The sequence below is a fragment of the Pan paniscus genome, chromosome 4 (assembly GCF_029289425.2).
Source record: "Pan paniscus chromosome 4, NHGRI_mPanPan1-v2.0_pri, whole genome shotgun sequence".
In the NCBI taxonomy this organism is placed as follows: Eukaryota; Metazoa; Chordata; class Mammalia; order Primates; family Hominidae; genus Pan; species Pan paniscus.
The window spans coordinates 35,385,683-35,410,934 of record NC_073253.2 but is presented as its reverse complement, the minus strand read 5'-3'; positions in this window follow the sequence as shown (position 1 = coordinate 35,410,934).

Genomic DNA, 25,252 nt, shown 5'->3' with positions numbered 1-25,252 from the left:
CATTCCCTTTTACTCAGGTTCCCTTCTCCCTATCTCACTTCCTTCCTTCCTCAACCGGTAAAAGTTTGACCTCCTCTCCCACCAAAATTTCTGTTAAGTGGAGCAATTGAACTGTCTTTGTTTTACCACGTGACCATTATCTAGGTAGGCTACCCGACTTTCCTATTAAGCTGTGTTCCTGAACAAACACATAGTTCCCTCCTTAAACAAAATTTTGCAGTCGGCTTTTAAAATCATTTTCCTTCTTCCCATCAAAACAAAGATAATAAGCCAGTGCTTCCATATTCACAGGTACTTCCTGGTATACACACAGGAGTTGCCTGCAGAAAACGTCCTGCAGAATGTTCCAGGAATTTGATCTCCATGTACTGTTCTGAGAGGCTAGCCTGAGGAGAATGAAAGTAAGGAGGTATGTCATAAGATCAAGATATTTTGAAAATATGCACCCTCATTTCACATGGTAAATGGGAAATTAATTATTTTCTTTTAAAAATAAACACCCAGGGAACTTTTGTTTCTATAAGAAAGACTAGGTAATTTGTTCTTCTTTATTTTTTAAATGTTTTTATTTTATTTATTTTTATTTTGTGGGTATATAGTAGGTATATATCTTTATGGGGTACATGAGATATTTTAATACAGGCATGTAATGTATAATAATCACATCAGGGTAAATGGGGTACCCATCACCTCAAGCATTCATTCTTTGTGTCATAAGCAATCCAATTATACTCTTTTAGTTATTATGAAATGTATAATTAAATTATTTTTGACTATAATCACTTTGTTGTGCTAGTGAATACTAGGTCTTATTCATTCTTTCTTTCTAACTATTTTTTTGTACCTGCTAACTTTCCCCACTTCCCCTCCCCCACTACCCTTCCCAGTCTCTAGTAACCATCCTTCTACTCTCTAGCTCCATGAATTCCATTGTTTTAATTTTTAGCTCTCACAAATAAGTGAGGGCATATGAAGTTTGCCTTTCTGTGCCTGGCTTATTTCATTTAACATACTGACTTCTGGTTCTATCCATGTTGTTGCAAATGACAGTATCTTATCCCTTTTTATGGCTGAATAGTACTCCATTGTGTATAGGTACCACATTTTCTTTAGAGGACTAGGTAATTTGAACCGAGCCTTTGACTGAGGGCAAACAGAAAAGCTGGATGAAAAAATACACACACACACACACACACACACACACTTTAAAATATCAGAGAGCTAATAAGGTAGTTAAGAATTATTTTTCTATGATCTAGGAAAAGACAGAAATATATAGAGTTGAGCCTGGCAAATAGGGCTTTTTTCCTTGGAAGTGCTTAATGATTTCTGAATAGACTGCTGAAAGGCAGAGCAGAATTTTGAGCAGCTTCAGAGGCTAAAGGATGAAAACTGGAGACTAGGACCCTCTAAGATAACATATTTCCATGCTTTGAATTGGAACCATCAAAGCCTGAATTCTAGGAGTAAGGATAAATCAGAATTATAAAACAGATTTATAGTGAGAGTGCTAGAAAAAAGAGAGAGAATGGTACAGAAAGAATAGTTGAAGAGAATTTTGAAGAAAATAGCCTGGGAATTTTCTAGGAATGATGAAAAATCATCCAGCCACAGATTTAAGAAATATCATGAACCTCAAGAAGGCTAAATATAAAGGTCCTTTAAATTTACATATAAATTGTGATAATTTCTACAAAAGTATCTGATTTAGATTGCATAGAATTTATAGACCAATTTGGGATGATTAACATCTTTTTAATTTTATTTATTTATTTATTTATTTATTTATTTATTTAGACAGGGTCTTCCTCTCTGTTGCCCAGGCTGGAGTGCAATGGCGCAATCTCGGCTCCCTGCAACTTCTGCCTCCTGGACTCAAGCAATTCTCCTGCCTTAGCCTCCCAAGTTAGCTCAGACTACAGGGCCAAGCCACCATGCCTAGCTAATTTTTGTATTTTTTGTAGTGATGGAGTTTCGCCACATTGCCCAGGCTGGTCTTGAACTCCTGAGTTCAGTTGATCTGCCTACCTCGGCTTCCCAAAGTTGCTAGGATTACAGGCATGAACAACCACGCTGGGCCAGGGATAATTAACATCTTAACAAAATGAATCTTCCAATCCATGGAGACAGTATATTTTTCCATTTATTTAGTTTTTCTTTAATTTCTCTTATCAGTATGTGCACAATTATTTTTAATCATATTTTTACAAAACAAATAACTCACATGTTCATCAATGGGGTAGTTGTTAAATAAAATTATTACATATACATACAAACAACGAAATTTTATCCAGCTGTTAAAATGATTCAGAACTCCCATATAAAGATGGTAAAGTAAAGCTGTATCACAGAATTTATTATCTAACAATGTGATTTTTTGTTGCAAAAACATGGATAAAGAGCCCCAAATTTAACCAAACAAGAAAAGGGGCTCAAACTTATACTATAAACTTCAAAAAGTATTGGGCAAAGAAAATACAGAAAGTTCAAGTGCAGTCCTGCATCATTTCTAAGGCTACTCCACCTCCACCAGAATCAGTACTGGCGTAATATTGTAAGTAAGAGAAATCCTGAGAATTTTGAGCAAAATCAACCAGTTCATCCTGAGAATTTTGAGCAAAATCAACCAGTTCAAAGAGAAATAGACTTACAGTTGATAAGGAAGGCAGATAATACGGCATAAGGATAATTGGCTCTGCTAAATAAAGCAATCCAATAAAGAAGGAGCAAAGGGAGCATTCCAAATTTTCAAAAAGAAAGTACAGAAAATATCCTTGAAGTGAATGATAAAAAGATGTACACTTAAAGGCATAGTCTGTATCTCAGAAAACTGACATAAAGCAATAGACATTGACACACTAGTTAAGTTGCTGAACATGAAAGAATTCTTCAAATATTCAGCCAGAATAAAGCGAGTCACCAAAAGAAGGAAAATGTGGGATGGCTTCCAAATTCTCTACAGGAACACTTATTACTGAAGACAGTGGAGCAATGTATAGACATTTCCCAGGGTTAAAGAATGACACAAGATACTTGGCACAACAAAAATTGTTAATCATGAATCAAGGAGACAGGCATTCATTTTCAAATATGAACAATTTGTGAGTCCTTTAAAACCATTTTGCCAATGAAATCCAGCCAATCGAGAACTAAATAAAAGTTGATAATCCAGGAATGGAGAAGTCATAGAAAAAGGATTGTTGTAAACAATTAATTCAGTTATGTAGAGAATGAAACTAAACATCTGGGAAAATTCTGGTTGCAATACAGAATTTAATGTTATCAACTTGAGCAAAGTAAGAATAACATAATTAACAAAAAAAATAGAGATGCGGGGGAAAAAGGAGAGAAGAAATAGATGCATACTGACTTATTCACCTTTCACAATCAGGAGTCAACTAATGCTGTTGGGAGAAAAGACTGGGTGTGATGGCTCATGCCTGTAATCCCAGCACTTTGGGAGGCTGAAGTGAGTGGATCAGTTGAGGTCAGGAGTTTGAGACAAGCCTGGCCAACATGGTAAAACCCCATCTCTACTAAAAAATAATAATTAAAAAAAAAATTGCAAAAACAATGACAAGTTTGAGACTAATCATTTAATTTTTAAAATATTTTATCTTAACCTTAAATAAATTTTATAGGAATTAATACTATTTCTTGTAGTGAAAAATTCCAATCTAGTACAGCTATTTCTTTCATTTCCCATCAGCATATTTTTCTTCTGTTAAATTCAAATTAGATTTCCAAAATTATAACACATAAAACTACACAGATGAATGTCACAGACTCACCTTATGCAAAAGAAACAGATACAAAGGAATACATACTATTTATTTCCATTTATATAAAGATCCAAAAGATGAAACAAATGTACCCCTGCATGGTGGGAGTAAGAGACTAGTGACTGGGGCTAGGCATTAGGGAGCCTTCTGTTGCACTGGGAATGTCTTATATGTGGGTTGCATACACATAGGTGTGTATATATACATACAAATATATATACATACAAAGTGTATACCACTGAGGTATACACTTAACATTTGTGCATGTTGCTGTGCATATGTAGGTTTTTTAACATTTAAATTAAATATAATGCTTTTTATTTTAAAATAGCATAGATAGAAAAGTTTAATTTTTTTCTTCAACTTTTACTTTAAGTTCTGGGGTACATATGCAGGATGTGGAAGTTTGTTACATAGGTAAACATGTGCCATGGTTGTTTGCTGCACAGATCAACCCATCAGCTAGGTATTAAGCCCAGCATCCATTAGCTATTCTTCCTGATGCTTTCCCTCCCCATGCCCCACCCCTTATAGGTCCCAGTATGAGTTATTCCCTCCCATGTGTCCATGTGTTCTCATCATTCAGTTCCCACTTACAAGTGAGAGCATGCAATGTTTGGTTTTCTGTTCCTGCATTAGTTTACTGAGGATAACGGCTTCCAGCTCCATCCATGTCCCTGCAAAGGACATAATCTCATTCCTTTTTATGGCTGTATAGTATTCCACGGTGTATATGTACCACATTTTCTTTATCCAGTCTATTATTGATGGGTATGTTGGTTGATTCCATGTCTTTGCTATTGTGGTTGCAAGGAACATACGTGTGCATGTATCTTTATAATAGAATGATTTATATTCCTCTGGGTATTCACCCAGTAATGGTATTGCTGGGTAAAATGGTATTCTGCTTCTAGTTCTTTTGAGGAATTGCCAAACTGTCTTCCACAATGGTTGAACTAATTTACATTCCCACCAACAGTGTAACAGCATTCCTTTTTCTCTGCAACCTCGCCAGCATCTATTGTTTCTTGACTTTTTAATAATCACCATTCTGACTGGTGTGAGATTGTATCTCATTGTGGTTTTAATTTGCATTTCTCTAATGATCAGTGATGTCAAGCTTTTTTTCATATGTTTGTTGGCTGCATGAATGTCTTCTTTTGAGAAGTGCCTGTTCATGTCCTTTGCCCAGTAAAGTTTAATTTAAAAATTTTTTTAAATTTACCTATTCTTCTATTTACGCATATTTTCAATCTATGCATATTTATATGTTCAAAGAGAGATATCTGGAATAAATGTCAAGTGATAGCAATTGGTAATTTCAGGGTGAAGGGATTTGGGTGATTTATTCCTTTTTTTGTTGTACTTTTCTATATTGCTTGAGTCTTTATAATCAGCATAATTAGTAAACAAAAAAATTATTTTAAAATAATGCTTCAGATATGTATGTGTGGATCCAAAAGTGTCTCAGACATATTTTTAATTTAAAAAGATTACAGGCTGGGCGTGGTGACCCGCGCCTGTAATGCTAGCACTTTGGGAGGCCGAGGCACGTGGATCACTTGAGGTCAGGAGTTCGAGATCAGCCTAGACAACATGGCAAAGCCCCATCTCTACTAAAAATACAAAAAATAGCTGGGCGTGATGGTGTGCACCTGTAATCCCAGCTATTAGGGAGGCTGAGGCAGGAGAATCACTTGAACCTGGGAGGCAGAGGTTGCAATGAGCCAAGATCGTGCCATTGCACTCCAGTCTGGGCAACGGAGCATGACTCTGTCTCACACACACACACAAAAGATTATAAAATATTATATTATCCATTTTTAAGACAAACATAAACACTTATGTCTATGTGGTTTTCTTAAATGTCTAGAAATAGAGACTCCAAAAGAGTCTGGAAATCCCAGTAGCAAAATTTATTGGCAGCAATTATCTCTAGGTGGTGAAATTATAGATAATTATTTTTCTTTCATCTTTGCACTTCTTTATATTATATTAATTTTTAGATTTTTTTCTGATTAAAGTTTTTTATAATAAAAAGGTATGTATTACTTGTATAATGAAAAAATTGCTATTTTCATTGATGGAGTAAGGGGAGAAGGGAAAGAAAATGGAAAAATTATCCATTAGGAAAGAGAATTAAAAGAATCCCATGAAGGAAATGACTAGACTTGGAGAACTGGTAGGAAAGCCAGGCCACATGTGTGAGAAATTGTTTCTGGAACTGGATTCCTGTGGACTTATAAAGAATCTGACTTTTGCAAAGTATGGCCGAAAGACTAAAGAGAGTGAGTGTATGTGTTTGGCACATGTGAAGGCAAGCACGATGCAGTTAAATGGCAAATCTCCAAACAGCTGGGCAGGGTAAGTCTTGACATGTGTAGTGTCAAAGTGAGACCCCGACTCTACAAAATATTAAAACAATAAAAACCTAGCGAGGCATGGTGGCACACGCCTGTAGTCCCAGGTACTTGGGAGGCTAAAGTGGGGGAATCTCCTGAGCCCAGGAGTTCAAGGCTGCAGTGAGCTGTGATCACACCACTGCACTCTAGCCTGGGTGAAAGTGCAAGACCCTGTCTCTAAAATAAACACACACTCACATACATACATACATACATAGATGTAATATATCTATTAATAGTTTGTTAAAAGAGATTATGGTACATTCCCTGCATATGGAATAAAATGCAACCATTAAAAGTTAAGATGCAGGGAGGGCAGCCAAGATGGCCGAATAGGAACAGCTCTGGTCTCCAGCTCCCAGTGTGAGTGATGCAGAAGACGGGTGATTTCTGCATTTCCATCTGAGGTACCAGGTTCATCTCACTAGGGAGTGCCAGACAGTGGGCACAGGACAGTGGGTGCAGCGCACCATGCGCAAGCCGAAGCAGGGCGAGGCATTGCCTCACTCGGGAAGCACAAGGGGTCAGGGAGTTCCCTTTCCTAGTCAAAGAAAGGGGTGACAGACGACACCTGGAAAATCGGGTCACTCCCACCCTAATACTGCGCTTTTCCAACGGGCTTAAAAAACGGCGGACCAGGAGATTATATCCTGCACATGGCTCAGAGGGTCCTACGCCCACAGAGTCTCGCTGATTGCTAGCACAGCAGTCTGAGATCAAACTGCAAGGTGGCAGCGAGGCTGGGGGAGGGGTGCCCACCATTGCCCAGGCTTGCTTAGGTAAACAAAGCAGCTGGGAAGCTCGAACTGGGTGGAGCCCATCACAGCTCAAGGAGGCCTGCCTGCCTCTGTAGGCTCCACCTCTGGGGGCAGGGCACAGACAAACAAAAAGACAGCAGTAACCTCTGCAGACTTAAATGTCCCTGTCTGACAGCTTTGAAGAGAGCAGTGGTTCTCCCAGCACGCAGCTGGAGATCTGAGAACAGGCAGGCTGCCCCCTCAAATGGGTCCCTGACCCCTGATCCCTGAGCAGCCTAACTGGGAGGCACCCCCAGTAGGGGCAGACTGACACCTCACACGGCCAGGTACTCCTCTGAGACAAAACTTCCAGAGGAACGATCAGACAGCAGCATTCACAGTTCACAAAAATCTGCTGTTCTGCAGCCACCGCTGCTGATACCCAGGCAAACAGGGTCTGGAGTGGACCTCTAGCAAACTCCAAGAGACCTGCAGCTGAGGGTACTGACTGTTAGAAGGAAAACTAACAAACAGAAAGGACATTCACACCAAAAACCCATCTGTACATCACCATCATCAAAGACCAAAAGTAGATAAAACCACAAAGATGGGGAAAAAACAGAGCAGAAAAACTGGAAACTCTAAAAAGCAGAGCGCCTCTCCTCCTCCAAAGGAACGCAGTTCCTCACCAGCAACGGAACAAAGCTGGACAGAGAATGACTTTGATGAGTTGAGAGAAGAAGGCTTCAGACGATCAAACTACTCCGAGCTACAGGAGGAAATTCAAACCAAAGGCAAAGAAGTTAAAAACTTTGAAAAAAAATTTAGACGAATGTATAACTAGAATAACCAATACAGAGAAGTGCTTAAAGGAGCTGATGGAGCTGAAAGTCAAGGCTGGAGAACTATGTGAAGAATGCAGAAGCCTCAGGAGCCGATGGGATCAACTGGAAGAAAGGGTATCAGTGATGGAAGATGAAATGAATGAAATGAAGGGAGAAGGGAAGTTTAGAGAAAAAAGAATTAAAAGAAATGAACAAAGCCTCCAAGAAATATGGGACTATGTGAAAAGACCATCTACGTCTGATTGGTGTACCTGAAAGAGATGGGGAGAATGGAACCAAGTTGGAAAACACTCTGCAGTATATTATCCAGGAGAACTTCCCCAATCCAGCAAGGCAGGCCAACATTCAGATTCAGGAAATACAGAGAACACCACAAAGATACTCCTCGAGAAGAGCAACTCCAAGACACATAATTGTCAGATTCACCAAAGTTGAAATGAAGGAAAAAATGTTAAGGGCAGCCAGAGAGAAAGGTCAGATTACCCACAAAGAGAAGCCCATCAGACTAACAGCTGATCTCTCAGCAGAAACTCTACAAGCCAGAAGAGAGTGGGGGCCAATATTCAACATTCTTAAAGAAAAGAATTTTCAACCCAGAATTTCATATCCAGCCAAACTAAGCTTCATAAGTGAAGGAGAAATAAAATCCTTTACAGAGAAGCAAATGCTGAGAGATTTTGTCACCACCAGGCCTGTCCTAAAAGAGCTCCTGAAGGAAGCACTAAACATGGAAAGGAACAACTGGTACCAGCCACTGCAAAATCATGCCAAATTGTAAAGACCATCAAGGCTAGGAAGTAACTGCATCAACTAACGAGCAAAATAACCAGCTAACATCATAATGACAGGATCAAATTCACACATAACAATATTAACTTTAAATGTAAATGGACTAAATGCTCCAATTAAAAGACACAGACTGGCAAATTGGATAAAGAATCAAGACCCATCAGTGTGCTGTATTCAGAAAACCCATCTCACGTGCAGAGACACACATAGGCTCAAAGTAACAGGATGGAGGTAGATCTACCAAGCAAATGGAAAACAAAAAAAAAGGCAGGTGTTGCAATCCTAGTCTCTGACAAAACAGAGTTTAAACCAACAAAGATCAAAAGAGACAAAGAAGGCCATTACATAATGGTAAAGCGATCAATTCAACAAGAAGAACTAACTATCCTAAATATATATGCACCCAATACAGGAGCACCCAGATTCATAAAGCAAGTCCTGAGTGACCTACAAAGAGACTTAGACTCCCACACATTAATAGTGGGAGACTTTAACACCCCACTGTCAACATTAGACAGATCAACGAGACAGAAAGTTAACAAGAATACCCAGGAATTGAACTCAGCTCTGCACCAAGTGGACCTAATAGACATCTACAGAACTCTCCACCCCAAATCAACAGAATATACATTTATTTCAGCACCACACCACACCTATTCCAAAATTGACCACATAGTTGGAGGTAAAGCTCTCCTCAGCAAATGTAAAAGAACAGAAATTATAACAAACTGTCTCTCAGACCACAGTGCAATCAAACCAGAACTCAGGATTAAGAAACTCACTCAAAACTGCTCAACTACATGGAAACTGAACAACCTGCTTCTGAATGACTACTGGGTACATAACGAAATGAAGGCAGAAATAAAGATGTTCTTTGAAACCAACGAGAAGAAAGACACAACATACCAGAATCTCTGGGACACATTCAAAGCAGTTTGTAGAGGGAAATTTACAGCACTAAATGCCCACAAGAGAAAGCAGGAAAGATCCAAAATTGACACCCTAACATCAAAATTAAAAGAACTAGAAAAGCAAGAGCAAACACATTCAAAAGCTAGCAGAAGGCAAGAAATAACTAAGATCAGAGCAGAACTGAAGGAAATAGCAACAGAAAAAACCCTTCAAAAAATTAATGAATCCAGGAGCTGGTTTTTTGAAAGGATCAACAAAATTGATAGACCACTAGCAAGACCAATAAAGAAGAAAAGAGAGAAGAATCAAATAGATGCAATAAAAAATGATAAAGGGGATATCATCACCAATCCCACAGAAATACAAACTACCATCAGAGAATACTACAAACACCTCTATGCAAATAAACTAGAAAATCTAGAAGAAATGGATAAATTCCTCGACACATACACCTTCCCAAGACTAAACCAGGAAGAAGTTGAATCTCTGAATAGACCAATAGCAGGCTCTGAAATTGTGGCAATAATCAATAGCTTACCAACTAAAAAGAGTCCAGGACCAGATGGATTCACAGCCGAATTCTACCAGAGGTACAAGGAGGAACTGGTACCATTCCTTCTGAAACTGTTCCAATCAATAGAAAAAGAGGGAATCCTCCCTAACTCATTTTATGAGGCCAGCATCATCCTGATACCAAAGCCAGGCAGAGACACAACCAAAAAAGAGAATTTTAGACCAATATCCTTGATGAACATTGATGCAAAAATCCTCAATAAAATACTGGCAAACCGAATCCAGCAGCACATCAAAAAGCTTATCCACCATGATCAAGTGGGCTTCATCCCTGGGATGCAAGGCTGGTTCAATATACGCAAATCAATAAACGTAATCCGGCATATAAACAGAACCAAAGACAAAAAACACACGATTATTTCAATAGATGCAGAAAAGGCCTTTGACAAAATTCAACAACACTTCATGCTAAAAACTCTCAATAAATTAGGTATTGATGGGACGTATCTCAAAATAATAAGAGCTATCTATGACAAACCCACAGCCAATATCATACTGAATGGGCAAAAATTGGAAGCATTCCCTTTGAAAACTGGCACAAGACAGGGATGCCCTCTCTCACCACTCTTATTCAACATAGTGTTGGAAGTTCTGGCCAGGGCAATTAGGCAGGAGAAGGAAATAAATGGTACTCAGTTAGGAAAAGAGGAAGCCAAATTGTCCCTGTTTGCAGATGACATGATTGTATATCTAGAAAACCTCATTGTCTCAGACCAAAATCTCCTTAAGCTGATAAGCAACTTCAGCAAAGTCTCAGGATAGAAAATCAATGTACAAAAATCACAAGCATTCTTATACACCAATAACAGACAAACAGAAAGCCAAATGATGAGTGAACTCCCATTCACAATTGCTTCAAAGAGAATTAAATACCTAGGAATCCAACTTACAAGGGATGTGAAGGACCTCTTCAAGGAGAACTACAAACCACTGCTCAATGAAATAAAAGAGGATACAAAGAAATGGAAGAACATTCCATGCTCATGGGTAGGAAGAATCAATATCGTGAAAATGGCCATACTGCCCAAGGCAATTTATAGATTCAACGCCATCCCCATCAAGCTACCAATGACTTTCTTCACAGAATTGGAAAAAACTACTTTAAAGTTCATATGGAACCAAAAAAGAGTCCGCATCGCCAAGTCAATCCTAAGCCAAAAGAACAAAGCTGGAGGCATCATGCTACGTGACTTCAAACTATACTACAAGGCTACAGTAACCAAAACAGCATGGTACTGGTACCAAAACAGAGATATAGATCAATGGAACAGAACAGAGCCCTCAGAAATAACACTGCATATCTACAACTATCTGATCTTTGACAAACCTGAGAAAAACAAGCAATGGGGAAAGGATTCCCTATTTAATAAATGGTGCTGGGAAAACTGGCTAGCCATATGTAGAAAGCTGAAACTGGATCCTTTCCTTATACCTTATACAAAAATTAATTCAAGATGGATTAAAGACTTAAACGTTAGATCTAAAACCATAAAAATCCTAGAAGAAAACCTAGGCATTACCATTCAGGACATAGGCGTGGGCAAGGACTTCATGTCTAAAACACCAAAAGCAATGGCAACAAAAGCCAAAATTGACAAATGGGATCTAATTAAACTCAAGAGCTTCTGCACAGCAAAAGAAACTACCATCAGAGTGAACAGGCAACCTACAGAATGGGAGAAAATTTTTGCAGTCTACCCATCTGACAAAGGGCTAATATCCAGAATCTACAATGAACTCCAACAAATTTACAAGAAAAAAACAAACAACCCCATCAAAAAGTGGGCTGAGGACATGAACAGACACTTGTCAAAAGAAGACATTTCTGCAGCCAAAAAACACATGAAAAAATGCTCACCATCACTGGCCATCAGAGGAATGCAAATCAAAACCACAATGAGATACCATCTCACACCAGTTAGAATGGCAATCATTAAAAAGTCAGGAAGCAGCAGGTGCTGGAGAGGATGTGGAGAAATAGGAACATTTTTACACTGTTGGTGGGACTGTAATCTAGTTCAACCATTGTGGAAGTCAGTGTGGCGATTCCTCAGGGATCTAGAACTAGAAATACCATTTGACCCAGCCATCCCATTACTGGGTATATACCCAAAGGAGTATAAATCATGCTGCTATAAAGACACATGCACATGTATGTTTATTGTGGCACTATTCACAATAGCAAAGACTTGGAACCAACCCAAATGTCCAACAATGATAGACTGGATTAAGAAAATGTGGCACATATACACCATGGAATACTATGCAGCCATAAAAATGATGAGTTCATGTCCTTTGTAGGGACATGGATGAAATTGGAAATCATCATTCTCAGTAAACTATCGCAAGGACAAAAAACCAAACATTGCATGTTCTCACTCATAGGTGGGAATTGAACAATGAGAACACATGGACACAGGAAGGGGAACATCACACTCTGGGGACTGTTATGGGGTGGGGGAAGGGGGAAGGGATAGCATTAGGAGATATACCTAATGCTAAATGACGAGTTAATGAGTGCAGCACACAAGCATGGCACATGTATACATATGTAACTAACCTGCATATTGTGCACATGTACCCTAAAACTTAAAGTATAAAAAAAAAAAAGTTAAGATGCATATCCGTATTATTTGTGGCTACAACACATTGATGAATAAACAAACAAGTAGCAAAAAGCATGCATAGCACATTCTCACTTTAATGTTATGTGTGTGTCTGTGTGTTTGTGCCTGTGTCTGTGTGTATATACACATACATGCACAGAAAAGAAAGGCTGGGCAGATATCTGGTAAATGTTAGCAGCTATTCTGTGAGGTGAAATTTCCAGTGATATTCACATTTGAGGTGTTTGATTTCTTTTTTTACAATGAATATAGATTTATTTCATAATCAAAAAGAGCTAGTTTCTTTTATTTGTTCTTTTTATTCTTTCTTTCTTTTCTTTTTTCTTTTTTTTTTGAGACAGGGTCTTATTCTGTCACCCAGGCTAGAGTGCAGTGGCGTGATCACAGCTCACTGCGGCCTCCATCCTCCTGGGCTCAAGCAACCGTCCCACCTCAGCCTCTCAAGTAGCTAGGATACAGGTATGCACCAGTACACCCAGCTAAGTTTTTATTATTTATTTTTGTAGAGATTGGGGTGGGTAGGGGTCTCACTATGTTGCCCAGGCTGGTCTTGAATCCCTGGGCTCAAATGATCCTCCTGCCCTAGCCTCCTAAAGTATTGGGATTACAGGCATGAGCCGCTGCACCTGGCTTATTATTATTATTATTATTATTTGAGACAGGATCTCACTCTGTCACCCCGGCTGGAATGCAGTGGCATAATCATGGTCATCTAAGCTCAAATGATCCTCCTGCCTCAGCCTCCCGAGTAGATAGGACTGCAGGCATGAGCCACTACTCCTGGCTTATTTGTACTTTTTTTTTATTTTTCATCCACCACTAAGAGTCATGTAAGCAAATTTCATTTTTGAATTTTAAAAATGTAAACCTTTAGAAATTTCAGAGACAGTTCTCTGTAATTATTATAAAGGTCCTGATATAAATATCTACCGTTTCAACTGTTTTTCACATGGCACAAAGAAACAGGAAGATAATGAAAAGTATCAGTGAAGGATATAGAACGGTGAAAGCCTAAGTGAGAATAGTTCATATTTTCTTAACCACATGGCTAAGGATTTCACCATAGCCTCATAAAAAGAGGTAATTGAGGTTAACCTCAAAATCACACTGACCCTTTTTATGGTAGGTTACAAGGAAATGTGTGCCTAAATTAATTTTTTAAATATTTGGAGTGTAGAGCCAGCCATTTCCAGAAGGATGGAATAAGGACTTCCAATATCCGCTCCTCCATAAAAGCAAGGAAAACTCTGGGGAAGAAAAAAGTCAAAATAAACATTTTCAGAACTCTGAAAATTAATCTATTATTTACAATACGCTGCAAAGCATTTATTCAAGAGAATGGCTGAATCTCAGTAATAACAGTGAGCTTCGTGATATTTTACTTGCCCCTTCTCATGCCTTTTCCCCAGCTCTGTGGCAATTTTGAAAACCAACAGCCTGGTAATGATGGTAGCCAGGAAACCTAGCAGACTGCCAGCCACTGCAGGGAGCAAAATGGGTTTGGAGCTTCTGAAAAGCTCTATCCCCAGAGAGTTGTCACTATTTGACCTATCTGTCAGTTTCCTGAAAATTCTCATTTGCAAGGCTTCTGATGGTTAATTTTATGTGACAACCTGAATGGGTCATGGTGCCCAGATATTTCGTCAAACGTTATTCTAGCTGTTTCTGTAAAGGTATTTGTTAGATGAGATTAACATTTAAAGCTGTGGACTTTGAGTAAAGCAGACTGCCCTCCATAATGTGAGTGGGACTCTAAAAAGTTGAAGGCCTTTATAGAACAAAAACTGATCTCCCCCAAGCAAGAAGAAATTCTGCCAGCAGGTTGCCTTTGGAATTCAGACTGTAAGTCTTCCCTGGGTATCCAACCTGCCAGCCTACCCTGCAGATTTTGTGCTTTGTCCCTCCACCATTATATTAAGGAATTTAAGCCAATTACTTAATACAATTACAAAATAAATCTGTTTCACTCTCTCTGTCTCTCATTCTCTATCTGTGCACAAATAATAGTTCATGTTAGCACACAACAAGACGGTGCCCTCTGAAAGCCAAGAGGGCCCTCACCAAGAATTAAATCTTCCAGCACCTTGGTCTTGAACTTCCCAGCCTCCAGAACTGTGAGAAATAAATGTCTGTTGTTAAGCCACCCCCTTTATGATATTTTGTTAGAGTAACCCAAGCTGACTAAGATACTTACCTCATATCACATACAAAAATTAACTTGAATCAAAGACCTAAATGTGTGAGCTAAAAAACTACAAAACTGTTAGAAGAAAACATAAGCCTAAATCATAATGATCTTGGATTAGGCAATGGTTTCTTAGGTATGATACCAAAAACATCATCAAAGTTAAAAACTTTTGTACTGCAAATAATACTATTAAGAAAGTTAAAAGACAACACATAATTTGGGAAAAAAAATTTTCAAATTAACCATTAGATAAGGGACTTATATCCAGATCATATAAAGAATTCTTGTCGAGTCACTTCCAAGATGGCAGAATAGGAACAGCTCCAGTCTATAGCTTCCAGCAAGATGGACACAGAAGATGGGCAATTTCTGTATTTCCAACTGAGATACCTGGTTCATCTCATTGGGACTGGTTGGACAGAGGGTGCAGCCCACAGAGGGCTAGCCAAAGCAGGGCGAGGTGTCGCCTCGCCTCACCCTGGAAGTGCAAGGGGTCGGGGGATTTCCCTTTCCTAATCAAGGGAAGCCGTGAGTGACTGTACCTGGAGGAGCTGTACACTCACACCCAAATACTGCGCTTTTCCCACAATCTTCGCAACCGGCAGATCAGGAGATTCCCCTCCCGTGCCTGGCTCAGCAGGTCCCATGCCCATACAGCCTTGCTTGCTGCTAACACAGCAGTCTAAAATCAACATGGGATGCAGGAGCTTGGCGTGGGGAGGGGTGTCTGCCATTGCTGAGGTTTGAGTAGGTGGTTCTATGCTCACAGTGTAAACAAAGCAGCAGGGAAACAAACTGGGCGGAGCCCACCACAGCTCAGCAAGGCCTACTGCCTCTCTAGAATCCACCTCTGCAGGCAGGGCATATCTGAACAAAAGGCAGCAGACAGCTTCTCCAGGCTTAAACGTCCCTGCCTGACAGCTCAACAGAGCAGTGGTTCTTCTAGCAGGGTGTTTGAGCTCCGATAACAAACAGACTGCCCCATCAAGTGGGTCCCTGACACCCATGTAGCCTGACTGGGAGATACCTCCCAGTAGAGGCCGACAGACACCTCATGCAGGTGGGTGCCCCTCTGGGACAAAGCTTCCAGAGGAAGGATCAGGCAGCAATATTTGCTGTCCCCAGGCAAACAGGGTCTGGAGTGGACCTCCAGCAAACTCCAACAGACATGCAGCTGAAGGGCCTGTCTGTTAGAATGAAAACTAACAAACAGAAAGGAATAGCATCAACATCAAGAAAAAGGACATTCACACCAAAACCCCATCCGTAGGTCACCAACACCAAAGACCAAAGATAAAACCACAAAGATGGGGAGAACCTAGAGCAGAAAGGCTGAAAATTCCAAAAACCAGAATGCCTCTTCTCCTCCAAATGAACACAAGTCCTCACCAGCAAGCGAACAAAACTGGATGGAGAATGAGTTTGATGAGTTGACAGAAGTAGGCTTCAGAAGATCGGTAATAACAAACTTCTCCAAGCTAAAGGAGCATGTTCTGACCTACCGCAAGGAAGCTAAAAACCTCGAAAAAAGATTAGATGAATGGCTAACTAGAATAAACAGTGTAGAGAAGACCTTAAATGACCTGATGGTGCTGAAAACCACAGTACAAGAACTGCGTGAAGCATACACAAGCTTCAATAGCCGATTCAATCAGCAGAAGAAAGGATATCAGTGATTGAAGATCAAATTAATGAAATAAAGTGAGAAGACAAGATTAGAGAACAAAGAGTGAAAAGAAACGGACAAAGCCTCCAAGAAATATGGGGCTATGTAAAAAGACAAAATCTATGTTTGATTGGTGTACCTGAAAGTGATGGGGAGAATGGAACCAAGTTAGAAAACACTCTTCAGGATATTATCCAGGAGAACTTCCCCAACCTACCAAGGCAGGCCAACATTCAAATTCAGGAAATACACAGAACATCACAGAGATACTCCTTGAGAAGAGCAACCCCAAGACACATAATCATCAGATTCACCAAGGTTGAAATGAAGGAAAAAATGTTAAGGGTAGCCAAAGAGAAAGGTCGGGTTACACACAAAGGGAACCCCATCAAACTAACAGTGGATCTCTCTGCAGAAACCCTACAGGCCAGAAGAGAGTGGAGGCCAATATTCAACATTCTTAAAGAAAAGAATTTTCAACCCAGAATTTCATATCCAACCAAACTAAGCTTCATAAGCGAAGGAGAAATAAAATCCTTTACAGAGAAGCAAATGCTGAGAGATTTTGTCACCACTGGGCTTGCCTTACAAGAGCTCCTGGCGGAAGCACTAAACATAGAAAGGAAAAACCGGTACCAGCCATGGCAAAAACATGCCAAATTGTAAAGACCATCGATGCTATGAAGAAACTGCATCAATTAATGGGCAAAATAACCAGCTAGCCTCATAATGACAGGATCAAATTCACACATAACAATATTAACCTTAAATGTAAACAAGCTAAATGCCCCAATTAAAAGACACAGACTGGCAAGTTGGATAAAAAGTCAAGACCTATCGGCATGCTGTATTCAGGAGACCCATCTCAAGTGCAAAGACATGCATAGGCTCAAAATAAAGGGATGGAGGAAGATCTACCAAGCGAATGGAAGGCAAAAAAAAGCAGGGGTTGCAATCCTGGTCTCTGATAAAACAGACTTTAAACCAACAAAGATCAAAAGAGACAAAGAAGGCCATTACATAATGGTAAACGGATCAATTCATCAAGAAGAGCTAACTATCCTAAATATATATGCACCCAATATAGGAGCACCCAGATTCATAAAGCAAGTCCTTAGAGACCTGCAAAGAGACTTAGACTCCCACACAATAATAATGGGAGACTTTAATACCCTACTGTCAATATTAGATCAACGAGACAGAAAATTAACAGGGATACCCAGGTATTGAACTCAGCTCTGGACCAAGTGGGCCTAATAGACATCTACAGAACACCCCAAATCAACAGAATATACATTCGTCTCAGCACCACATCTCACTTACTCTAAAATTGACCACAAATTGAAAGTTAAACACTCCTCAGCAAATGTAAAAGAACAGAAATCACAACAAACTGTCTGTCAGACCACAGTGCAATCAAATTAGAACTCAGGATTAAGAATCTCACTCAAAACCGCAGTACTACATGGAAACTGAACAACCTGCTCCTGAATGACTACTGGGTAAATAATGAAATGAAGGCAGAAATAAAGATGTTCTTCGAAACCAATGAGAACAAAGACACCATGTACCAGAATCTCTAGGACACATTTATAGCAGTGTGTAGAGGGAAATTATAGCACTAAATGCCCACAAGAGAAAGCAGGAGAGATCTAAAATGGACACCCTAACATCACAATTAAAAGAACTAGAGAAACAAGAGCAAACAAATTCAAAAGCTAGCAGAAGACAAGAAATAGCTAAGATCAGAGCAGAACTGAAGGAGATAGAGACACAAAAAATCAAAGAATCCAGGAGCTGGTTTTTTGAAAAGATCAACAAAATAGATAGACCACTAGCCAGACTAATAAAGAAGAAAAAAGAGAAGAATCAAATAGATGCAATAAAAAATGATAAAGGGGATATCACCCCCAATCCCACAGAAATACAAACTACCATCAGAGAATACTATAAACACCTCTGTGCAAATAAACTAGAAAATCTAGAAAAAATGGATAAATTCCTGGACACATACACCCTCCCAAGACTAAACCAGGAAGAAGTTGAATCTCTGAATAGATCAATAACAAGTTCTGAAATTGAGGGAATAATTAATAGCCTACCAACCATAAAAAGTCCAGAACCCGATGGATTCACAGCCGAATTCTACCAGAGATACAAAGAGAAGCTGGTACCATTCCTTCTGAAACTATTCCAATCAACAGAAAAGAGGGAATCCTCGCTAACTCATTTTATGAGGCCAGCATCATCCTGATACCAAAGCCTGGCAGAGACATAACAAAAAAAGAAAATTTTAGACCAATATCCCTGATGAAATTGATGTGAAAATCCTCAATAAAATGCTTGCAAACCTAATCCAGTAGCACATCAAAAAACTTATCCACTACCATCAAGTTGGCTTTATCCCTGGGATGCCAAGCTGATTCAACATATGCAAATCAATAAACATAATCCATCACATAAACAGAACCAATGACAAGAAACATATGATTATCTCAATAGATGCAGAAAAGACCTTCAACAAAATTCAACAGCCTTTCATGCTAGAAACTCTCAAAAAACTAGTTATCGATGGAACGTATATCAAAATAATAAGAGCTATTTATGACAAACCCACAGCCAATATCATGCTGAACGGGCAAAAACTGGAAGCATTCCCTTTGAAAACCGGCACAAGACAAGTATGCCTTCTCTCATTACTCCTATTCAACATAGTATTGGAAGTTCTGGCCAGGGCAATCAGATAAGAGAAAGCAATAAAGGTATTCAGATAGGAAGAGAGGAAGTCACATTGTCTCTGTTTGCAGATGACATGATTATATATTTAGAAAACCCCATCATCTCAGCTCAAAATCTCCGTAAGCTGATAAGCAACTTCAGCAAAGTCTCAGGATACAAAATCAATATGCAAAACTCACAAGCATTCCTATACACCAATAATAGACAAATAGAGAGCCAAATGATGAGTGAACTCCCATTCACAGTTGCTACTAAGAGGATTAAATACCTAGGAATAAAACTTGCAAGGGATGAGAAGGATCTCTTCAAGGAGAACTACAAACCACTGCTCAAGGAAATAAGGGAGGACACAAACAAATGGAAAAACATTCCATGCTCATGGAAAGAAAGAATCAATATTGTGAAAATGGCCTTACTGCCCAAAATATAGATTCAATGCTATCCCCATCAAGCTACCACTGACTTTCTTCACAGAATTGGAAAAAAAACTACTTTAAACTTCACATGGAACCAAAAAAGAGCCCGCATAGCCAAGACAATCCTGGGAAGAAGAACAAAGCTGGAGGCATCACACTACCTGACTTCAAACTTTACTGCAAGGCTACAGTAACCAAAACAGCATGGTACTGGTACCAAAACAGATATATAGACCAATGGAGCAGAACAGAGGCCTCAGAAATAACACCACACATTTACCACCATCTGATCTTTGACAAACCTGACACACACAAGCAATGGAGAAAAGATTCCCTATTTAATAAATGGTGTTGGGAAAACTGGCTATCCATATGCAGAAAACTGAAACTGGACTCCTTCCTTACACCTTATACAAAAATCAACTCAAGATGGATCAAAGACTTAAATGTAAAACCTAGGACCATAAAAATCCTAGAAGAAAACCTGGGCAATACGATTCAGGACATAGGCATGGGCAAAGACTTCATGTCTAAAACACCAAAAGCAATGACAACAAAAGCCAAAATTCACAAATGGGATCTAATTACACTAAAGAGCTTCTGCACAGCAAAAGAAACTATCCTCAGCATGAACAGTCAACCTACAGAATGGGAGAACATTTTTGCAATCTATCCATCTGACAAAGGGCTAATATCTATAATCTACAAGGAACTTAAACAAATGTACAAGAAAAAAGCAAACAACTCCATCAAAAAATGGGCAAAGGATATGAACAGACACTTCTCAAAAGAAGACATTTATGCAGCCAACAGACATATGAAAAAATGCTCATCATCACTGGTCATTAGAGAAATGCAAATCAAAACTACAATGAGATACCATCTCACACCAGTTAGAATGGCGATCATTAAAAAGTCAGGAAACAACAGATGCTGGAGAGGTTGTGGAAAAATAGGAATGCCTTTACACTGTTGGTGGGAGTGTAAATTAGTTCAACCATTGTGGAAGACAGTGTGGCGATTCCTCAAGGATCTAGAACTAGAAATACCATTTGACTCAGCAATCCCATTACTAGGCATATACCCAAAGGATTCTAAATCATTCTGTGATAAAGACATATGCACACATATGTTTATTGTGGCACTATTCACAATAGCAAAGACTTGGAACCAACCCAAATATCCATCAATGATAGACTGGATAAAGAAAATGTGGCACATATATACCATGGAATACTATGAAGCCATAAAAAAGGAGGAGTTCATGTCCTTTGCAGGGACATGGATGAAGCTGGAAACCATCATTCTCAGCAAACTGTCACAAGATCAGAAAACCAAACACCACATGTACCCACTTATAAGTGGAAGCTGAACAATAAGAACACATGGATACAGGGAGGGGAACATCACACACTGGGGCCTGTGGGAGGCAGGGGGCTAGGGGCGGGATAACATTAGGAGAAATACCTAATGTAGGTGACTGGCTGATGGGTTCAGCAAACCACCATGGAACGTGTATACCTATGTAACAAAACTGCAAGTTCTGCACATGTAACCCAGAACTTTAAGTATAATAATAATAAAAAAGAATTCTCACAACTCAATAGTAAAAACACAACTCAATTTTTAAAATGGGCAAATGGACCAATAATGAGTTCCGAAATTGAGGCAATAATAAATAGCCTGCCAACCAAAAAAAGCCTAGGACCAGATGGATTCACAACTGAATTCTACCAGATGTACAAAGAAGAGCTGTTATCATTCCTACTGAAACTATTCCTGAAAATTGGGAAGAAGGGATTCCTCCCTAATTCATTCTATGAGGCCAGCATCATGCTGATACCAAAACCTGGCAGAGATTCAACAAAAAAGAAAACTTCAAGCCAATATCCTTGATGAACATTGATGCAAAAATCCTCATTAAAATACTGGCAAACTGAGTCCAGCAGGATGTCAAAAAGCTTATCCAGCACAATCAAATAGGCTTCATCCCTGGGATGCAAGGTTGGTTCAACATACACAAATCAATAAATGTGATTCCTCATGTAAAGAGAACTAAAGACAAAAACCACATGATTATCTCAATAGATGCAAAAAAGGCTTTCGATAGAATTCAACATCCCTTCATGTTAAAAACTCTCAATAAACGATATATTGAAGGAGCATACCTCAAAATAATAAGAGTCACATATGACAAACCCACAGCCAACACCACACTGAATGGGCAAAAGGTGGAAGCATCCCCCTTGAAAACCAGCACAAGACAAGTCTGCCCTCTCTCACCACTCCTGTTCAATATAGTATTGGAAGTTCTGGCAAGGGCAATCAGGTAAGAGAAAGAAATAAAGGCATTTAGATAGGAAGAGAGGAGGTTAAACCATCCCTGCTTGCAGATGACATGATCCTATGTATAGAAAAACCCATCATCAGCCCAAAAGCTTCTTAAGCTGATAAGCAACTTCAGCAATGTCTCAGGATACAAAACTAATGTGCAAGAATTTCTAGCATTCCTATACACCAAAAACAGTAAAGCTGAGAGCCAAATCACAAACAAACTCCCAGGCACAATTTCCACAGAAAGAATAAAATACCTAGGAATACAGCTAACTAGGGAGGGGAAAGATATCTACAAGGAGAACTACAAACCACTGCTGAAAGAAATCAGAGGTGACACAAACAAATGGAAAACATTGCATATTCGTGGATAGCAAGAATCAGTATCATTAAAATGGCCATAGTGCCAGATCAAATTATAGATTCACTGCTATTCCCGTTAAGCTACCATTGACATTCTTCACAGAACTAGAAATTCTATTTTAAAATTCACACGGAAACAAAAAAGGGCCCTAATAGCCAAGGCAATCCTAAGCAAAAAGAACAAAGCTGGAGGCATCACACGACCCAACTTCAAACTATACTACAGGGCTACAGTAACCAAAACAGCATGGTATTGGTACAAGAACAGACACATAGGCCAATGGTACAAGAACAGACACATAGAACAGACACAACTTCCCTAGAACAGGGAAACCAGAAATAAGAGCACACACCTACAACTATCTGATCTTTGAGAAACCTGACCAAAAAAAAAAAAAAAAAAAAAAAAAAGCAATGAGGAGAGGAAAGGATTCCCTATTCAATAAATGGTGCTGGGATAACTGGCTAGTCACATGCAGAAGATTGAAAATGAACCCTTTCTTTACACCATATACAGAAATTAACTCGAGATGGATTAAAGACTTAAATATAAAACCCAAAACTATAAAAACCCTGGAAGACAACATAGGAAGTTCCATTCAGGACACAGGCACGGGCAAAGATTTCATGATGAAGACACCAAAAGCACTTGCAACAAAAGCAAAAATTGACAAATGGAATCTAACTAAACTACAGAGTATCTGCACAGCAAAAGAAACTACCAACAGAGTAAACAGACAACCTAATGGGGGAAAATTTTTGCAGACTATGTATCTGAGAAAGGCCTAATATCCGGCATCTATAAGGAACTTAAACAAATTTACAAGAAAAAAACAAAAGTCCCCCTAGAAAAGTGAACAAATGACATGAACACTTTTTAAAAGAAGACATACATGTGGCCAACAATCATATGAAAAAAGGCTCAACAACACTGATCATTAGAGAAATGCAAACCAAAACTGCAATGAGATGCCATCTAACACCAGTCAGAATGGCTGCTATTGAAAAGTCAAAAAATAACAGACGCTGGAGAGGTTGTGGAGAAAAAGGAATGCTTATACACTGTTGGTGGGAGTGTAAATTAGTTCAGCCATTGTGGAAGACAGTGTTGCAATTCCTCAAAGACCTAAAGACAGAAATACTATTCAACCCAGCAATCCCGTTACTGGGTACATACCCAAAGGAATGGAAATCATTCTATAATAAAGATACATGCATGTGTATGTTCATGGAAGCACTATTCACAATAGCAAAGATATGGAATCAACCCAAATGTCCATCAGTGATATACTGGATAAAGAAAATTTGGTACATATACACCATGGAATACTATGCAGCCATTAAAAAGAACAAGATCATGGCCTTTGCAGGGACATGGATGGAGCTGGATGCCGTTATCTTTAGCAAACTAACACAGGAACATAAAACCAAGCACCTCATGTTCTCACTTATAAGTGGGAGCTAATGATGAGAACACATGCACACATGGAGGGGAACAACACTGGGGCCTTTTGGAGGATGGAGAGTGGGAGGAGGGAGAGGATCAAGAAAATCAACTAATGGCTACTAGGTTTAATACCTGGGTGATGAAATAATCTGTACAACAAATCCCCATGATGCAAGTTCACCTATGTGACAAACCTGCACTTGTACCCCTAAACTTAAAAAAAAATGGGCAAATGACTTGAATAGAAATTTCTCCACGAATACACACTAATGGCCAATACATACATGAAAAGAAGCTCAACATCATTAGTTATTAGGGAATTTTAAACCAAAACCCAATGGGATACCACTTCTCATCTACTAGGATGGCTATAATAAAAAAGACAGATTATAATAAGTGTTGGCAAGAATGTGGAGAAATTGGAACCCTGAAAACATTGCTGGTGGGAATGTAAAATGATGCAGCTTCTTTGGAAGACAGATACGCAATTCCTTAAAAAGTTAAACGTAGAGGTAGCACATGGTCCAGCAATTCTAGTGCTCAGTATTAACTCAAGAGAAATGGAAAAGCATATGTCCATACAAAAAACTTGTTCATAGCAGCATTATTCATAATAGCCAAAAACTGAATATAATTTAAATATGCATCAACTGCTTAATGGTGTATAAACAAAATATGGTATATCCATTCAGTGCAGTAGTATTAATTTTTTAAAAAATAAAATACTGATACTGGCTATTACATGGATGGAACCTTGAAAACTTCATGGCACATGAAAGAAGTCAGACACAAAAGCAATATGTTATATGATTCTATTGACATGAAAAACCCAGAAGAGGCAAATCTCTAGAGACAGAAAGTAGATTAATGGTTTCCAGGGATTAGGCTGAGGAATGGGGAGTGACTGCTAAAGGGTACAGGTTTCTTTCTGCAGAGAAATAAATGTTCTGGAATTAGGTACTGGTAATAGTTGCACAACTTTGTAAATATACTTAAAAAAGCCACTGAATTTTACACTTAAAAAATAAAAATGTTGGGAAATTTTTTAAAAACCATTTGTTTTTTTAATTGCACAGATACTTTATATCTTTTTAAAAACCCAGAAAATATACCATACAAAGAAGTTAATGATCAATTATGCTACCACTCCGAGATATGGGCTGTTAATATTTTGTCTTATATCCTTCCATATTTTTTAAATTTCTTTTTCTCTTATGAAAAATAATAAGTACACAGAGAAATATCAAATATTTCTAAGCCACTGTTCAATTGTCATCTCAAACTTCCCTCTGTTGTTATCCTTGCCATTCCCTTTGCCATTTTCATGGCTGTATTCTCTGTGTTCTTGATTTCACATCTTCTCTCTTGCTTTAATCTCTTGTTTGGAGGGTAGGAGGGAATGGGTGACAGTCTGAGCAACATGCCTGTCTCA